This window comes from Tursiops truncatus, chromosome 11, assembly GCF_011762595.2.
Source record: "Tursiops truncatus isolate mTurTru1 chromosome 11, mTurTru1.mat.Y, whole genome shotgun sequence".
In the NCBI taxonomy this organism is placed as follows: Eukaryota; Metazoa; Chordata; class Mammalia; order Artiodactyla; family Delphinidae; genus Tursiops; species Tursiops truncatus.
Window position 1 is genome coordinate 95,085,512 of NC_047044.1, and position 14,802 is coordinate 95,100,313.

The window sequence follows — 14,802 nt, forward strand, 5'->3', positions numbered from 1 at the left end:
TTTTTTCTTTTTAAAAAGACCTTACAACTATCCGATGCTATGAAATGAGATCTAAAATAAATAACATTTACATTTTAATGGTTACAGTTAAAAATTAAATCATCCATAAATATAATCAAAATATCAAGCCCACAAAAGGAAAACCTTCCATATTAGGCTGCCCATGCAGTTTCAATACAGACTTCAAATTTAACCCAACTCCACAAAGATGTGGGAACAATTCCTGTAATTAATAAGAAAACGGCACAAGCAAAGAATTTACATCGAGGTTACATTCAACACGGTTACTATAATAATCCCACTCACAGAAGAGAATTAACGCCCCATCTCTATCCGTAAACACAAATGGGAGAAAATACAGGGGATGACAAATCTGCTATCAGCGATAAGGAAAAATTAGTAAGGCAAATCTGAAGTAATTATCCCCTAACTACTTGGGATTTATTGCGGGGGGGGAAGATCTGCATCACGTTCAAATGCTGTTAAAAAAAATCAAACGAGACAAGCAATGACTGTCACCCATCTTATTCAGAGGGCTTTCAAAAGAAAAAGAGGAATGGCTGTCACTCTTCTAAAAATGTACACGTAAGGAGAAAAGCGTGGAATTAAAACAGAATAACTGCGGGACAAATACCAGCCCCTCCCGCCTCGGTCACACTCCACAGGAATCTGTCTGATGGCAGCAGTGGAGGCAGAGATCACCACGCTGCCGAAGACAGGTTTGCGCCACGCGTGTGTGGCTCCGACGCGCATCCCCAGGGTCACCACACCCCCTCGCCGAGGGGAGACCACACTGCACCCCGCCCGAGGCCGCCGCCTCCCTCCAGCCTCCCGCACCCACCGGCATCCTCAGCCCCTCCCGGAGCAGAATCCCAGCCCAGGGTCCGCCGAGCGCCCCGCCGTCCCCGGCTCTGAGGCGACCACCGGCCTCCCCAAGCCCCGGGCCCCAGCCGCGCACGGCCCCGTCCTCTCCCGGGCCCGGCCCCGCTCGTCTGGAGCCCGTTCCGCCCAACTCGGCCGCCACGGGCGGCGGGGGTCGGGCGCGCCTCCGCCTCTCGCCACGACCCCCGCGGAGGGAACGCGAGGGTCCCGCTCACCTGGCTGGGGCGACTCCTCCCTGGCTCTCGGCCGGCGGCGCCCGGCTGGGGCCTCCGAGGGCGGCGCGGGCGGGCGGCCGGGCGGGCAGTAAGTCCGAGGAGAGGAGGGGGATGGGGTCGGGAGGCCGGGAGCCGCCTCCTTTCTCCGCCGCCGCCGCCACGGCTCCCACAGCCTGGCCCGGCGCCCTCGCCCACTCGCCCCCTTTCTCACAGCCGCGCGGTCGGTCTGGCTCTCCCTCACCCCACACACCCCCACACACACCTACACACACACTCACACTCACCCCCCCCCACACCCACACCCACGCACACCCGCCTGCTCCTCACTCCCTCACACTCCCTCACTCGCCTGGCGTGCGCGCGCGCGACCCCGCTCTCACACAGCGCGCGCGACGCCGGCGGAGACCGCCCCGCGCTCCCCCAGACCTAGGCGAAGCGCGCCGTCCGCCCGCGCGCCGAGGACCCGTGCGCGCCGAGAACCCGTGCGCGCCCCGGCCCCGCCCTCCAGGCGCGGCGGCGCTGCGAGGGCCGGCCGAGCGAAGGGCCGGGCCAGCCAGCCGGCCAAACCTGGCCAAGCGGATCTGACACCTGCGTCGGGACCCGACCCCCAGGCGTCCCGTCTCCGCACGCAACCCTCGCGGCCTCTGGGGTCGAGGAGAGGCGATGGGGGCGCGCGCGAGAAGGAAAAGGGGAGCGCGAGAGCGCTTCGAGGACGCGCTTTCCCCACCCGCCCCCAAACCGTCCTCACTGAGAAAGGGAAACGGGTGGAGGGGCGAGGTTTGTTCCCAACTCGAAACCGCGTGGTGAATCCCTTCCTTTGTACACCCTCCCCGCCCTCACCGTCCCTCTTCCAGCCCCATTCACCCACACTCTGAACCCTGACGCGAGCCCACCGAGTCTCCCAGGCGCAGTGTGCGGAGTGCGTGTCCGCGCCTCCGCGCCTCCCGCCCGTCCCCGCCCACCTCCCGCGCCGCCCTGAGGACCGCCTCCCCCTCGAGTACCCTCAAACCGTAGTCTTCCCTCCGGAGGCAAAGGTTTGGGGGACAAAGACCGTAAACACCCATAAGGTCCTTGTCCCTGTACAGAGTAAGGACAATGCCTCTGTATGTAGTGAGGCCAATTTTTAAACATCATGTATTCTCCAGGCTTTAGGCAGATTTTAAGATACAGGCGGGGCACCGTGGTACAGCCAGCTCTGCCGCTTAGAAACCAGTGTAAACCTTGTCACTTGTTAATTAACCTAGTTACTTAACTAACTCTGATCCTTTGTTATGAAAAGAGTATATCCCAAGGTTGCTGTGTGAATGAAATGTGATAATAGACTTACGAGCATTTTGTAAATTTCCAAACTGTGTAAAATGAATGTTTTACACTTTTTTTCATTTACACTTTAGGGTGTTTCTTCTCAGTATGGCTGAGAAGGGGTAGAAGATTTTTTAAGATGTTGCTGGTAATTTCCCTCTAGTGAGGAAGGTTGAAAAACTCCTCCACAAAGGAGGGTAAGAATATGAATAGGTCGGAAACAACCTAAATATCCATCCACAAATGAATGGGTAAAGATGTGGTATGTATATACAATGGAATATTACTCAGCCATAAAAAAGAATGACATGATGCTGTTTGTAGCAACATGGATGGCCCTAGAGATTATCCATAAAGCCAGACAGAGCAAGACAAATAGCAAGTGATGTCCTATGTGGAATCTAAAATACGACACAAATGAACTAACTTATCTACAGAACAGAAACAGACTCACAGACAGAGAACACACTTCAGGGAGGGGGTTTGGGGGAGGGATGGAGTGGGAGTTTGGGATTAGCAGGTGCATTCTATATAACAGAATATCCAAACAACAAGGTCCTACTGTATTGCACAACGAACTGTATTCAATATCCTGTGATAAACCATACTTTATATGGAAGATTCATTTCCAAATAACCTTAGTCATTTATTACACCAGATATCCCAGATGTTAGAGAGTATGTCCTAACACGTTTGTCTTCTTGCAGATCACAACCCCTTCTCAGTCCCCTCAGCCAACAAATTCTTTTCAGCTTTCCTTTCCCAATCTTTAGGGTCTGCTTTTTTTTTTGCTGATTTACCTCAGGGGGACTTGAGAGTACCATAACTGAGAAATGTAGTTAGGGTGTTAACTAAGTGTTTACTGCATGTTTTGACACAGAGTAACCTAGGATGGTGAACTATTTTCACGAAAGATACGTTTAGAGGTACAGAAGTGTTATATGATATACTACCTTCAGAAGAAAGGGGGTAAAAGTCTACAGAACTAAAATGTTGCTATTTACTCCACTCTGATATTATCTCCTGGAACATGAAGTACTTCCCTTCAATCTAAAGAGGAAAAGAGGAGAATCATTTTGTGATCAAAGAAAGCTTGATCACAGAGATATGAACACAATGAGAATCTGACGCAAAATACATAGGGAAATTGGCACAGAGAAAAGGTCGCAGGCATGCCCAGCAGAGGATCCCAATTCACAATAACCATGCACTGCCCAAGAAAACCAGGTTGCATAGGTGAAACTGTGGATAGGGAGTATGAGACTATTAACTAACAGGCCACTTGTCTGTTAAGAAAAATGCTGTCGTTCAGGGCTTCCCTGGTGGCGCAGTGGTTGAGAGTCTGCCTGCCGATGCAGAGTACACGGGTTCGTGCCCTGGTCCAGGAAGATCTCACAGGCCGCGGAGCGGCTGGGCCCGTGAGCCATGGCCGCTGAGCCTGCGCATCCGGAGCCTGTGCTCCGCAACGGGAGAGGCCAAGACAATGAGAGGCAAAAAAAAAAAAAAAAAAAATGCTGTCATTCAATATACTGTCACTATGTGCCAGACACAGCCTAAGAAATTCATAACACACACAACAACTTTGCTTTTCACTTAATCTAGTCAGGGAAATAAACCCAGAAGTATATTTTTAAAAACAAACCCAGAAGTATATTTTTAAAACCAAAGCCAATGATATGTCACTCTATAAGACAATCTTTACATGAATAATGATCAAATTCATACTTCCTATTTTTGTATGAAGTAATGAGGGAGCAGAAATTGTTTTTAGCATTTCCGGAAAGGCTCAGTTTCTTAGATTCAACCATAATCTTTATGTTTTCACGGTAGTTATGTCTGGTCAGGTATGGACTCACATCTCCTTTTGGTGGCAATGTAACTTATCTTGGTTTAATCATGCACCACTCATTTTTAACCCATAAATTGATACTCTTCAGGAGGGGGTGGGTTGAATCCCTTGAGAAGACATATTATAAGTAACCTCACATCTCTGGAGTCAGATAAATCTGATTTATCTGATTTGAAATCCCAGCTTTATTTGCTGGTGTCATGGGATTGTTGCCTCTATCAGCCTCAGTTTTCTCATCAACAAAATGAAGATTAACTGTTTCACTGAACTATAAGGATTAATGAGGTAACTTAAATATAATGCACTACATATGAAGCGTGCAATAAATATTAGCTATTATTACACAAGACTGATGTTCACCCAAGCTGAAGGGACCGAGGATTAGACAAGAGGTGCTGGAATTATCCATGTATATCTATATCAGCCAGAAAGCATAACTCACTTATTATCTAGACTTCGGGTCAAGCAAAAACTTTAAGTACCCCATAGACACCATCTGGTGCAAATCTTTCTCTCCTGGGGTTAAAGACAAACAAACAAGCTGGGGTTTGATCAAAACTAAGGCCTAAAGTAGTGAAGAGAAAAACTGTAAACAGGAATGAATCCAGAATTATTCTCAGTACCTAAAATAGTGTACATCACTGGGTATCTAACGTGATTCCTGTGGGTGGAGAAAAGGTAGTGGGTGTCCTATATCAGAACGTACACTAGCAAATAAGGAACAGTAGAAGCAGCTGCAGGAGATGTAGCTCTCCCTGTGCTTCCTCTCCCAGAGCCAGCCGGCTAGAACCAGCCTGGCGGCAACAGTCTTCAGTTAGAATAGCTAAACCCTGATCTAGCCTTTCTCCACCCACATCCCTCCTCCTTTCCCTCCACTCCATTTGTGCACAGTAAGCTGAGCGCCTCTCTAACTATGCTAAGAAAATACAGATGCCAGACACAAAGGAGGATGGGGTGGGGAAAGGGAGGAAAGACGGTACAGATTGGCTGCATCAGAGAAAGAAAAAGTGTAAAGGAAAAAAATGACTTAGAGAGGTGATGTAGGTTTTTCCCCTTAGAAAGAGAGGTGATGTAGGTTTTTCCCCTTCCTTTAATTGTATCTGGCTACTATTTCTTTTTCTCTATTACACAGGAATAAACCAGGATGTTTAAAATGCAGATTCCTTGGCCTTCACCCCGACCTTCTGAATGAGCCCAGGTATCTGCATTTTTTGAGCCAAACAAAAAACTTATGGAATCAGCCAATAGTCTGCAAATTTAACAAGCTTACCAAGTTGAATCTTAGATACATGACAGCTTGAGAATAGTGTCTTAAAGAGATAACCATTTGTAAAATGTTCTTAATTTAAAGCACTCAGCATTTATAAACTCGATGTAAGCCTCAAGCAACCTCGAAATGTTGAGTAAATATTGTTAGTCTCTTCTGACAGAAGGGAAAATCAGTGCAATGAGATAAAATCATTGGTGGCAATTCCGAGTCTCCTGATTCCCTATCCACAGGAGTATCATAAAAGTATCTCAGTCTGGTTAGAACAGAAGAAGAGAGAATGGACTAAGCAAAGGTGGAAAGGCAGCAGCATGTTCTCTTTTAAAGAATAGAGGAAGCCTCAAATAATAGGGGAAAAAAGAAAACAAGAACCCTCCACTAGGTACAGGGAGACACCGGATTGAATTTGTTGACATTTCAACCATAGAAATGATGGTATCAAACCACGCATGGGCTGTAGGATCCGCCACACACCTATGTCACCAGCAGCACCTTGAATGATTTACAGATTGAATGGATGAATGAATGAATGCGTTCTGGGATCATCCTACTGATCTGCCACCATCGTGACTGTCCTGGTCCAGTTTGCTATCTTTTGCACATCGAAAAAGTTAGACTAGGGAGTTCGGTTCATTAATCTAAGTTCATGTATTTATCCTTGATGCAAAGAAACAGAACAATTTATATCTGTTGTGTCCAAATCCTTATCTACTCTGTTTCTACATTTTGTTTCTAAATCATTTTTGCTCTCTTGGGTTACAAACCCATTTTGATCATCAAGCTAGATTTGTTTCATCTTCCTTGCTCTTCTATTTAACCCTTCTTCCATCGACTCGACCTGACTCCCCCAAACTAACTGTTTCCTTGATTTTTTGGTCTCTCTCTCTCAGTGCCTTTCAGTTTGGGATTCATCCTAGCAGCATGAGGAGACAGTGAAGAGAAAGAAAACAACGAGTGACACGGTGGAATTACTAGGCAAATCTCTCGAAATATCCAATTTCCAAACCTTCTGGCTACTTTCCCAAAACTTTTCTGGACAACTAGGGCAGACAACGGAGACCAAGATAGAGGATCTATAACACTGGCTTGCTTAGTAAATAAATGGTGAATGAGGAAATTGCCATAGAAATATTTGAAACGCATATAGTTCTATATCTGTCCCCAGTCTCATAATAAACCTAATATGTCTTAGAACATGTTTAATCCTCCTAATAACCCTACTGCGCTTGAGTTATCTCCTTTTTACAAATGAGCAAACTGAGGAACAGAGACGTTGAGTAACTTTTTCAAACTCACACAGCTAGCAAGTGCCAAAACCGTGATTTGAATCCAAGCATCAAAGTACATACCTTAACCAACTCTTTATAATCCCTCAAAGGCTACACAATTGATTTTGTCGGCCATTTCGTCCCACTACTTAGTATGTAAAGTTTTATTTGGATATTGATACCTGCTATTTTGGCTTATATCTCTAACATCATATACAAACATTGGATAAATAATGGTTATATATATATATATATATATGGAATATATATATATTTGGAATTTGTCACAAAGGATCTCGTAGTCCATTCCTCAACCATACATATAAAGAGTCAACCAAAAAATTATTACTAATATTATTCTCCAAATACATATAGATTCCATCGTAATCAACAAAGAACAAATCCACTAAGTCATAGATGGATTTGCTAAAGTCGTAGAAGCTTTTTATCATTAAGCTTTTTCTCCAACTTCCGTTACTAAAAATAAAAACTGCTATTTTTGTGGGGAACTGAAATGTTTGGCGCTTCAAAGAGGGACCCACTGATATGTTGGGGCAAAAAGGGTTTAGCAGAAAGTCAGCGTTTAAAAGACAAACCAGGGTTTAGTGCCTGACCGAGAGGGCAAAAGTAGGTCAGTGTCCCTGGCAGTCACAGCTGGGAAAGAGTGATGTCACCCAAGTAGTGGGGTGGGGGGTAGGGGAGGTGGGATTTAAGGTGGGGAAGTGGAGAGACCCTTTGCAGGGGGGACTGTGGGGATGGGAGGGGAGGAATTTACAGAGGCATACTTAAGGCAGCCTTTTATAGGCTAATGGCAGAAACAGCTGAAGCACCGCTTCCTCCGCCCTCTTCCCTCTTCCCAGGCTGCTTTCTCCCAGGCCTCATTACCTACCTCATATCAACATCAGACCCCTCTGCTGGAGACAAAGACACCAGAGAAGGGAATGAGGAAAAAGACAAGCCTGAAAAGGAATAATTTCCATAAAGGAGAGAGTGGTGAGGAGAGAAGTGAAGTGAATTTTAATCAAAACCAGGGAAACGTGATGGGAAAGAAGAAAAAAAAAGGAGAGAGGCAGATGAAAAAAATAGTGGAAAGGGAGGAAAAGACGGCTGAATGAACCAAAAAACATATTAGTGCATGGAGCAAAATTAGTATACTGGAAATACAATTATAATAACTTCTAAGGTTTTAAAAATGAAGCAAGCAAAGAGCTGAGGAAGACACCATAATGGTTGCAATTTGAAACCATCCAAAATAAGTAGTGTGTTTGCAACAAAGCGAAACTGGGATGGTCCCAACTAGGACTTCCCTCCCCAGTCCACATCCAAGTTCAAAGTTATGCTGCCTCTGTGTTTATCGGTCAGTCGAGATCTAGAAGTTCTCGTGACTAATTTAAATATCTCATTGCAGGTGTAGGTAGTGCCTGTTAAATTGTTAATAATCATAGTAGTAACAATAACCACCTTTGGAATGTGGAAACTGTATTTCAACACCCCTGCTTTTGAAATGTCATGCATTTCACGTACTGTTTTAATCACTTAAACATTTTAAAGAATTAAAATTCAATTAATCTCTGATCAAAACTGAGTGTCTTTCCATTATGTCCAATAGCGCTCCTGTCTAACAACAGCACCCAAAAATCCTTTCTCATTTAAGAGCTACTAATGTTTCTTTCTGGATAACTGTTAAGTTTTAAAATATCCCCTGGTGTAAGCAAAATATACGTGTAATAAATATGCCACGATGAACTGTGTCTAGAAAGAAATAAGGGAGAAAAGCTAGGAAATATCTCACCAAGGCACCAGAAGAAGTAGGGAGAGAGATATATATATATAGTGCCTGCATCTGGAAGAATGTTGCTTTTCTTTCTCTTCCTTTCAAATTTCTTCCTTTTCTAAGGAAGGAATTTTTATCGCTTATTTTCTGTTTTCTCATTCATTTCCCCTTTCTCCAAGTCTTTTTTTTTTTTCTCTTCTTGCAACAGCTTCTCTATTTCCATCTCAGGTTGCCCCCATATTTCCTTCTGACTTTGTTGTGTCTTAGCTTAGTCGGCCAGACTTCCACTAAACTCTCAGAGCTGGCATCAGAACAGCGCATTTGGCAAAAAGTCAGTCACACATACCACACAACCACAAACAAGCACTCTGACTGCAAAATCCTTTCAACAATACATTCCTGTTTCTTGCAGTCAGCGGTTCCCATAGACCCACGATCTGAAATAAGCAACGCATACATTCACATAGTCTGCACGCACATGGCCTCTGCAGTCAGCTCACAAAGACACAACATCTGCAGAAAGGTCTTGCAGGCAGCATATACAGGCAGCACATTCTCCGCCCCTTTCCTAGCTCTTCCTGACTGGCTCTTTCTCCCAGCCGCCTCCTCCCCTCACGCTGCCTGGCAATGTCTCCCCTCCTTTTCCGGCAGTTCTCAGTGCAGTGCCATCCATCACTCTCCCAACAGATCCTCGGGCAAAGCAATTGTTTCTTGAAGCTCTCTTTTCCCCTGACTGGGAATTTGCTCTTGCAAAAGGACTGTCAGAACAGAATCTCCTTCTGGAACACGATACTGTGGCCTGGTCCCTAGTGCGCTAACTTGTTTCTACAGATTTTAATTTTGCCATGGAAGGCTTCAGGAGAAGGAAAAAGAGGAGAAAGAAAACAGAAAGAAAGAAAAGGAAAGGAGAGAGAAAGCCCCGGGAGACATTTCAACGAAGACAACTTGAACAAAAGCAGAGAAACAGATTTAGGAGGGGAAAGCAGTGGAGAGACAAAACGGAGGTGTGAAAGTAAAGGGAGAAACTAAGAAAAAAGATAAAAGAATGAAAGATTTGGTATAACAGTTTATTGAGCTTTTTGTTACCCACTACATTACCAAGGTGACCGTAGAAGTAGGACAGAAGATTCTTATAAAGAGGTCAATAGGTGAATCAGAGATAAAGAGAATAATCTCCTGATGAGATTGCATCATTTGAAATTTCTGAAAAAGACAAAACAGACAACAATCACAAATATCTGCCACAAGGAAAATTTAAATTGCTATTTTGAAGGATTTAGTGACACTTGGAAAGAAACCACATTTGAATTTTAGTTAAAACAACAGATGATGTCCCAATTTTTGAGATATATTAAAAATGTGAAATTCAAATTTATTTGACCATCCCACATTTTATCTGGCAATCCTATTCTCAGAGGATTCTGACTCACGCTCAAGTTTGAGAAATACTGGTGAGAAGTAAGAAGACCCACCTTTAGTAAGAACACCTGGAGGTGTTTGCAGATCCTTATCTCTACCCCACAATCATACCAAACTGAAATCCCTCAGAGGAAGCTGAAGAATCTTCATTGTGATGATATACATTGGTTTATTTTGATGCACTAAAGTTTGATAATCACTGATTTCCTCACAATTTTTTCATGGAGCCCTCCCTAAATCTTAATAAATGCTGTTCGGTTAACTAAACCAGGGGGCCATTAGACTGAATGGCCACTGAATAGGCTTTAAGCTACATCCCATCAATAATTTCCTTGTTTCTCCCCTTTCCCTATGAAAGTCTCTCCCCAGCTCCCATCGGTGGAAAGCTGCCCAATTAGAACTGATTTTAGTTCACATAAACTCTTAAAGTTTTAATATGCCTCTTTTCAACTGTTCTGTTGTCAGAAGAAGGAACCAAAGGAGCCCCCCAGGGACCCCTCCCGGGAGAAATGAGGAACCAGGTGGACGTATCCATGTAGCCCCTTTAACTCACTGCTTCTCTGTGTCTGCTTCTCTGTGTCCAAGTCCCTCTTGGATCCTCGTGTTATGAGCTGTCAGACTTTATCTGAGTTTTTCCAGACTGGGTCCGGAAACCAGCCAGAGTCCAACTTAAAAGCCGGACTGGGTCGGGGATTGGACTGGGTCTGACCTAAACTGGACTAGGTCCAGTGTGAGGCTTCAGGTGAGTAAAATTTTAAGACTGAACAAGTATATTAATCTCACCACAGATAATCTTGAATTACAGTGGACACAGTGGGGAACTTTTAACCTAAATCCAGTCAAGAGGTGCCCTAGAGAACAGGGCACTTCTCTCACTATAAAGAGTAGAAAGAAAATAATTTTTCCTCCTCTACGGTTTCTAGTTACCAGAATAAGAGCTGCTGGGGGGAGTTCCCTGGTGGTGCAGCGGTTAAGAATCTGCCTGCCAATGCAGGGGACACGGGTTCGAGCCCTGGTCTGGGAAGATCCCACATGCCACGGAGCAACTAAGCCTGTGTGCCACAACTACTGAAGCCCGTGCACCTACAGCCTGTGCTCCACAACAAGAGAAGCCACCGCAGTGAGAATACTGTGCACCGCAACAAAGAGTAACCCCCGCTCTCCGCAACTAGAGAAAGCCCACAAGCAGCAACGAAGACCCAATGTAGCCAAAAGTAAATAAATACATATTTTAAAGAAGAGACCTGCTGGGACACCCTGCTCTCTCCTGCAGACAGGATCTCAGGGAAACTGGCAGAAGTGAGCCAAGGGCAAGAGTTCTTAAAAAGTCAACGCTCCCAGATCTCTGTCTGTGGCGCCTGCTCAAGAGAGGAAGGTAAAGTTTCAGTTGTCCCTTCCTTACCAAGTTCAGGGTTTGAATTTGATTTTGGGGTACCCACTTGTTATCCTTCTCTTGTCTCAACTTGTGTCCTGAGGTCATGGCTTGGCTCTCTGCCTGCCTGGGGCACTCAGGCTGTTGGTTCTTACGTGCATATGCGGGAACCTCAGCCCTCAGGTTGGGGGCACAAAAATACAGCGGGACAGAAACGTGGGCTGTATTCTGTTTGTGGCTAGGGCTCTACTGATTGTTGCTAGCTCTCTCTTTGGGCTATTTTTGGAAGTGGCTCTGGATTTGGGGAAGGTAGTATCTTTTGTACCCTCTTTGGAGACACCTCTTGCATCCATGGGATTGGTCAAAACTACCAGGCATTTACTGTTTGTCCCAGCTGAAACCTGACAAGATATTGGGGGGCGGGGGGGAGAGGGAGGATATATATTTTTAAAAATACGCCTGTGGTCAGAAGTTGTCCTCATTGGAAGCTGATTTCAAAACCTTTTTTTAAGGCGTTCTCTCCTAAGCTAAAATGAAACTATGTACCCAGAGGGAAAGAAAAACATTCTGAGGTCATTGTGGAAGCATTTATGAAAATATTCCAAAGACACACGGCTCTAAATCTAGAACATGGGAATCTTTCCCTCTTCGTTGGAAATCTCCCTAATATGAAGAAACTCATTGAAGATAATGTATTTGGGTGGGTGGGTCAGCCTCTTGATCTCGATCAGGTTGCAACACTACTCTTTGTGGAATTAAAAACAACTGTACTTGCCTTATAAATTGAGTCCTCACAACAACAGAAGTGCAGCTCTAGAAGCAATTTAAAGCCCAGAGTAAAACTAAGGTTGACTTTGTGGAGTCAATCAAGGCCCTTGGGAAAAACTGGCCCGCTATCCTGTTTGCAGGATTCCTGCAGCCTTTCCAGGTGAATAAGGAAGGTCACTTCCTGGAAGGCCTTTAACTCTGGCAGTCATCTCTGAATCTATCACTAAGGCCAGAGTTGCACAACAAGAGTCCCTAGACTTTCTTGCTAGGATGGTTTTGGATAATAGAACTGCTTGACTTTACTCATCCGCTGAACAAGGAGAAAGGTGCACCATAGCAGAATGTCTCCTGTGGCAGCTGGATCAACGCAACTGGGATTGTACCAAATACAAGAGATTAATAAGTAGCCACTTGGCTATTAATTAATAGCCAGGGGTTGATGACCCTTCAGGTACATTCTCTGATTTATTTGAGAACAACTGGTTTGGTTCATGGGAGGTCCTGATCAAGGAATATACTTCACTCTTGGTATTACCCTCCTAATCATGGTTGTTTCCTTGGTGCACTGTGTTGTCCCAAAGGTCTTAAATGCATATTCACAGCCATCAGCAGTACATCAGATGGTCTCGCTGTGCTTGCAGAACAGAAACAAGATGAATAACAAAAACAAAAAAAAATTTTTTGGGCTGTGCGGCTTGTGGGATCTTAGTTCCCCCACCAGGGATTGAACCCAGGCCCTCGGCGGTGAGGGCTTGGAGTCCTAACCACTAGGCTGCCAGGGAAGTCCCCAAAAACAAATTCTTCTATGAACCTGACATCATAATCAGTTTCACAATGAGACAAGAGCAACTTAACTCTGATGGTGACTGAGAGTGCCGCTAATACCAAATTTTTGGTGAATCACATTCAAGATGATGGTCAGAAGAGAGAAATCATTAAATTCATTAAGCAGGGGGCCATTAGACTGAGGTGGCTCTAATTCCAAGGTGGCCTATATAAGCAAACCAAAATCTAAGCCTGAAAATACCTCAGGGTTGCAATATTGAAACCTAAGGGTAGCCCAAGAGGCCTTAAGCTATAGCCAAGCAGTAATTCTCTTGCTCTGCTTCTGCCTTTTGTCTACAAGTCTCACTCCAAGATCCTGTTGGTGGAGCACACCTAACCACTTCCAGTTTGGCGCTACCAGGTTCACATCAATTTTTGCTCAAACTCGGTATATTTAACATGCCTCAATTTATCTTTAACGTGTTGAACACTGCTATTTTATGTATTTATATATGCATGTCACACTACATCACATTAACTTTTTAAAAGTCAGCAGGAAATGAAAGTACAATTTATCAAAATTTGTAGGAAGCAGCAAAAGCAGTGTGTAGAGGCAAATTTGTCACTGCATGCATATACTAAAGAAGAAACATGCAAGAAATTGGACATCCACATGCAAAAATTAAAAAAAAGAACCTAGACCTTATGCCCTTCTCAAAAAAAAATGACCTCAAAATGTGTCATAGACCTAATGTAAAACGAAAAGATATAAAATTTCTGAAAGATAACATAGATGACCTTGGGTATGGTGACAACTTTTCAAATACAAAGTCACTACGTCATTAATAAGCTGAACTTCATTAAAATTCCAAACTTCTGCTCAGCAAAACACCGTGTCAAGAGAATAAGAACGCAAGCCACAGACTGGAAGAAAACATTTGCAAAATACGTATCTGATAAAGACCGGTTATCCAAACTATACAAACAACTCTTAAAACTCAACAATAAGAAAATAAACAACCTGACTTTTAAACGGGCAGAAGACCTGAAACGTACACTTCACCAACAAAAATATAAGGTGCCAAATAAACATACGAAAAAAACGCTCCACATCTTATGTCATTAGAGGGATAAGAATTTAAAACAAGGAGATATCACTACATGCCTATTAAAATGGCTAAAATCCAGAATCCTGATAACATGAAACAACAGCGAGGAACTCTCATTCATTGCTGGGAGTCCAAAATGGTATGACCGCTTCGAAAGACAGTTTAGGGTTTCCTATAGAACTAAACATACCCTTACCATATGATCTACCAATTGTGCTCCTTGGTATTTACCCAAAGGAAATACCAAAAACTGCACACGGAGGCTTATCACAGCTTTGTAATAGCCCCAACAGAAACAATCAAGATGCTCTTCGGTAGGTGAATACATAACTGTTGTTCAGCCCTAAAAAGAAATGAACTAACTACCAAGCCATGAAAAGGCATGGAGGAAACTTAAATGCATTACTGCTAAGCGAAAGAAGCCCATCTGAAAAAAATCACATACTGTATGATTCCGACCGCATGTATTTTGGAAAAAGATAAAACTACGGGGCAGTAAAAAGGTCAGTTGTTGTCAGGGATTAGAGGGGAAGGAGGAATGAATAGGCAGAGCACAGAGTCCTTTTGAGGGCAGTGAAACTGCTCTGTATGAGACTATAATGGTGGACACATGTTATCACACAGTTGTCAAAACCCATAGACTGCACAACAGCAAGAGTGAACCCTGACTGACTCATAACAATGGACCTCTCGGCACAGGATGCTGAGAGTGGGGAAGGATGTAGGTATGTGGGACAAGGAGTATAAGGGAATTCTCTGTACTTTCCACTCAATTTTGCTGTGAACATAAAAACTGCTCCAGAAAGAGAAGT

The 14,802-nt window shown here is 44.2% G+C and overlaps 1 protein-coding gene across 5 annotated transcripts in view; it reads right to left on the reverse strand.

The window, feature by feature from the left end:
- RIMKLB (ribosomal modification protein rimK like family member B) overlaps window positions 1-14,802 on the reverse strand; it is a 127,734-nt gene that overhangs the window by 42,828 nt on the left and 70,104 nt on the right. For 3 of the 5 annotated variants that reach the window (XM_033867048.2, XM_033867044.2, XM_033867047.2), the window contains exon 1: window positions 1,098-1,348. The exons of 1 other annotated variant lie outside the window; for it this stretch is intronic. The gene's annotated coding sequence lies outside the window, so the exon portion shown is untranslated. Of the gene's footprint in view, window positions 1-1,097; window positions 1,349-10,529; window positions 10,603-14,802 lie in introns of those variants that run through there. One more of the 5 variants, XM_073789066.1, reaches the window with a different exon arrangement.